At 34.7% G+C, this 5,407-nt stretch overlaps 1 pseudogene; it reads left to right on the top strand.

Annotated features, from left to right (window-relative positions):
* The first annotated feature begins 2,114 nt into the window (after positions 1 to 2,114).
* LOC104606342 (lichenase pseudogene) lies at positions 2,115 to 3,030 on the top strand (annotated as a pseudogene).
* The last annotated feature ends 2,377 nt before the right edge of the window (positions 3,031 to 5,407 follow it).

The raw sequence follows: 5,407 nt of genomic DNA, 5'->3' as shown, positions 1-5,407 counted from the left end.
AGTGACATTAGACCCAAAGTACATAGTACTAATAAGGATTTTCCCTTATTTTTAATGTTAAATAAATTTAAAAACTATTAATAAAATTAGAAATGCCCATCTAACTCAAAAAAATGATTGGTCTTGACAAATTTAACCCAATTGAGAATGTTATATAATTCTTTTTGCTCCAATTTTACTTAACAAAGCCTAGTGCAACATCACATAGATCCCCACTAATATCAATTATGGATGAATCCTTAGGAGAACAATTGCGTTTTGCTTTTGGAGAATAACAGATTTCATTGTTTCTTGAAGACTTCGCCCATCAATGTCGGCACCATTAACATGTGAATATGGTAAAGAGAATACCTTGTTAAAATAGATGGGATTAGTTAGTGGTGAGAGAAGGTGTGGTGGAGGGGCGGTCACCATGGAATTTTATTAATCTATACTATATATAAGAGTGTGAATGCAGTGTGAAACTTTTTTTAAACTAAAATTACCCTCTATTTCTTTGTTTGTTAAAGGGTATATAAGTCATTTTATTATAGTTTTAATAGCTACTAAAATCGTCATATTTGTGTATTTAATCCATCTTTAATTGCAAGGGTTGAAAATGTAATTTCAATTATTATTTTCCACCTCATTTAATCCAAGGTGTCAAATCCCATTTTCACTTATTAAATCCTATATTTTTAAGTTATTTTTCATTAATAAGTGCCACTAATTAAGTCTATGTCAATATTTTTAATAACAATATAAACCCATATATTTTAAAACTGATGTAAAAGCAAAACCATTTTTTATCCAAGTAGTAGCTAAGCAATTCAACCATCCGAATCAAATTGATCAACCTATGAAGTCATAGTTAGGTAATACAATTTTTAGAATAGAAATAAATGTAGAAAATTACAAAAAATATAGAAAAAATAAAAATTTATGATATTTTTATTAATAAAGTAAAAAAATAAGTGTAATAAACAAGAATTATTTTTATTGATAATGAAAATGAAATACATAATTTAGAGCTGACCAAAAATGAAATATAAAAACTTATAATAAATAGTCCAACTTTTTAGTTAAATGTGTTAACCCTTAATGTCATAAATAAATAGTAAAAATTAATAAAATATAAAAGTACAAAATGAAAAAAAATACATAAATTTTGCAAAGAAAAAAGCATTCAGGCACATGTATAATTCTAAAGAAAAAATAAGTGTGACATATCATAATTATTTTTATAGACAAAAAAATACAAAAAAATTATAGAAAAAATTGAACACATCTATAATTCTAAATTTACATTACTATTAAAAGCTGACTTGGAAATAAAATCGCTTTGGCTTCTGATTTTTAGGTCAGCGGTTCAACCATCCAGTTTGAGTGGGTCAAACCGGTAAGATGTAAAATATAATGTAACTTTTTATTTTGACAAAATACTATTAGATATTATACTGAAAATTGTTCATTTTATTATTTTAATGTTATATTATCCAAATAATCTCTTAATTTGTTGGAAAAAGTAGGGAAAGGTAGGGAAACCTTTACAGATCTTGTATGGGTTTCCCTACCTTTCCCTTCATTTCTCTACTTTTTCCTTCAAACCAAACACTGCTTAAAGGTAAGTTTGGTTCTACAGAGTGCAATCTTAAAAATGGAAATGGGCCTGAGCAATCTAACTCTGTTCCCTCTATTAAGGCCCCGTTTGGTTTGCAGGAATATAGGAGTCTAGAATCTAGCTTGGGTGGAATCGGAATCTCTTTCCCATTCCTAGTGAAATGGCATTCTCTCTTTTGAAGGAATGGTCAATTCCCCCTGCCCCCCTTTTGGGAATGAAATCCCATTCCTTTTTATTCCAATTTTCAACCAAATAGACTATAGGAATAGACTATTCTGATTCTGATTTGAAAGGATTTCGATTCCAATTCTGAATACTACAAACCAAACGGACGGTAATTAATAAATGCAAGAAATAGAGCTGATCATCAGAAGTAAGTAGTTGGATGTATAGACGGATTTTAGTTTCTGTATGGGTCAAAATAATGGATCCAACTTAAATCCATTATCTGCAATTGCCCCATTTTGATAATCTTCTTGTCCTCGCTGAATTTATTCCAAATGCAGATGCACAGTCAGTAGGCGTTTGCTACGGAATGCTAGGCGACAACTTACCAGCCCCGAATGAAGTAGTGGCTCTCTATCAGTCGAATAACATACAAAGGATGAGACTCTATGATCCAAATCAAGCAGCTCTTCAGGTCCTTAAAGGCTCCAACATTGAAGTAATGTTGGCAGTCCCAAACAATCAACTTCAAAGTATAGCCTCTGAGGACCTCACCGCTGCAAATAACTTTGTCAACACATATGTAGTAGCGAATAAGGATATCAACTTCAAGTATATCGCTGTTGGTAACGAAGTAGATCTTCAGGATTTCCAATATTTCTTCCCCGCCATGACAAAATTTACAGGGCAATCCAGGCAGCTGGCTTACAAGACCAAATCAAGGTTTCAACAGTGATTTACTCAGGAATCCTTGAGAACACTTACCCTCCTTCCAATGCTGTTTTCAGTGCTGATGTGTCATGAAGCAAATCATTGTGTTCTTGGTTCGAAACAGGACTCCATTACTTGCTAATTCGTATCCTTAACATCAGTTATGTTCAGAACCCAGATACCATTTCGCTGAGCTATGCATTGTTCACTTCTCTATCGGTTGTGGTGCAAGATGGTCAGTTTGGATATCAGAACCTTTTTGATGCCCTCTATGATTCAGTCTATGTGGCTTCTTTCAAGGCAGTTGGGTCCTATGTGGGGATTGTTGTATCCCAAATGCAGGTGACTTTGCGTCGACGACGGAGAATGCTCAAACTTATTACGCAGACCTGGTTCAACATGTGAAAACGGGTACCCCGAGAAGGCCAATGCCTATTGAGACTGACTTGTTTGCAATGTTTGATGAGGATACGAAGGATGGACCAGAGCGGGAGAAACACTTTGGGCTATTCTCTCCAAATAAACAACCAAAATACCAACTCAGTTTCACTTAAGATCGATTTAGTGAACAAAGCTTCTATTTGAAAATAAAAGATAAATAATAAAACCATTAGCCTAATAAGGGTCTGTTAAATAAACCACATATGAGAAGACCACCACCACCTATGCAAAGGAACAGGTGGCGATCAATCATTGGGTCTACAGCAAAGTCATTAGGTGTAGGTCTACAGCAGATCCACATACATGGCCAGCCCAAGACAAACATTTTCTTGATAAACAACTCAACCAAATAAAAAATCAAGTCTCCATTACAAGAAATGCTTATTTGGCAGTTATTTACTAATGCAATAGTACCAATAAACACCATCTTTTATTGGTGACTTTAGATTATTAATTACATGGTTGATTTATTAACCATGAACTATTAATTATAATTAGGTCCATTAAATTAAATTATTGATATATACTTTCTCAGCTTTCTCATTATAAATGGAAAACCGAATTGGATTCAGAACCAGGTATATCCGATTCGATCCGACCCATTTGAGGAAGGGCCAAGAGGTGGGGAGATGATTATCAACATCTTGGAGTTGGAGGTTTAGTTATATTGATTATACATGCATGAGAATAGAACCTCAAGGGAATAAGGCTCAAACCATAAGTCCACATAATGTTTCTATTTGTGGGCATTAATATGCTGATGAAGTGGCTAATTAAGTGGCCGTTTGTGAGAGGTTTTTACTGTCTTTTAGCTTTGCGATGCGGGTCTCACACAGACAGCCATGGTGAAAATATTGGGAAAGCTCAAATTTATTGTCGTTCAGCCAAAAGAAATTAAACTTGCGGTGAAGCTTGTTTTTCAAAAGCTTCTCCAAAGTGATTCAATGAAAACAGCTCAATCTAAACTTTGCCCTCCCAAATGGGTCCTAAATGCATCTATAACTGATAAACTAAGAAGAGCCTGGATCTGTTATGTGTACATCACTGTGTAAGGGTGCGTATTAGTCGAGTTTTTCATGAGCTATTCGAGTTCAATCAGCAAAAAATAATATATATAAATAATAAATAAATAAAAATGATTTTTATGTGTAATAAGAACTACTTTTTATGATTCTTAATGTTTTATATGTCAATAAAAATATAATTTTTTATTTTATAAGAAATTTAACTCCCAGTCGAACTCGAACCAAGTCAAACTTGAACTTATGAATTTTTTAATTAATCAAGCCAAATTCGAATTCAAGTTTCTAACTCAAATCGAACTCAAGTCTCGTAATATTTTGGCGAATTGAACTCAAATAACTAGATATTTGACTCGTCTTGACTCGAATCCACCTATACCACTATCACTATTTATCACTTGGTACGTATAATAAATTAATCACAATACTTGCATGCACAGATGGGTCCCATGTGTAATGAACATTGGTGTATTCTCATTTAAAATCTAGTGTATAGTAACATATTCCATAAATAAAAATATATACAAGTATCCAAATGTTTTCAATGCACGGCGGCAAGTGTCCAAACAACTAATACAGAGTGATGCAAAGCAGCAGATCTGAATAGACTAAATAAATATATATGGAGAGCCTACCAAAAGAAATAGATATGGAGTAATAGTTGGATAACCAACCTCTTCTAGATGGATGCCATGCTCTTTAACGCATTAAATAGGTATGGACTATAGAGTAATCCAGTACGTATTGCCGTCATGAGCCATGGCCACCTCCTCATGTCCGTTAACTCCATTATTTAAAACAAAAACGATTACCTAGTCCTCAAGTTAATAAGTAATTTAAAATGAAAATAAATAATATTAAATTCATAATCCTGAAATTTCATCACATAATGCAATGTGATATTGCGTGATCTGGAAGCTCTTTCTTGTCAGGTGATTCAGACTCAGATTCGGATATCTCCTAGTCGAGGCCGAGCTAAGCTAGGCCGGACTGAAAGGTGGTCGAGCTGATATATGCTGCAAAGAAAGATATTAGAGTGCCCGTGCATCTTTTACCTGGGGAGGGCACTCCGATGCTTAAGTCAGAGGTTTGTTTGTGAAATCTCTTTGGAAGGTTGAGAGAGCTAGAGAGTATGTAATCGTGCATACCTATTTCAGGTGAATATGAGAGCCTTTTATAGGCATTGGCAGGCAGAGCCTTCTTGTAGTGGGCTTTAGCTTCTTGCAGAACCATTTCCGCGTTGCTGGGCGCATTAATACATCAGTTACGTGATTTGTGCGGAGGTAATGGTCTACTTGAGTAACTCAGAGGCATGCGATGTGGTAGGTCGGTCTAACGGTCGAGGTACTAGCGCTAACACTAAGGCATTAGTTCCCGGGCTGCTAACATTAAGGCAAAGGCGAGCTTTTCTATATCTGGGTACCTTGTCTCAGCAGCATGTAGGACTTTGCTCACATAGTAGACAAGT

This window comes from Nelumbo nucifera, chromosome 2 (assembly GCF_055504915.1).
Source record: "Nelumbo nucifera cultivar China Antique chromosome 2, China Antique-T2T, whole genome shotgun sequence".
In the NCBI taxonomy this organism is placed as follows: Eukaryota; Viridiplantae; Streptophyta; class Magnoliopsida; order Proteales; family Nelumbonaceae; genus Nelumbo; species Nelumbo nucifera.
The sequence above is the reverse complement of the archived record's forward strand: the minus strand, read 5'-3'. Positions and strand labels throughout refer to the sequence as shown.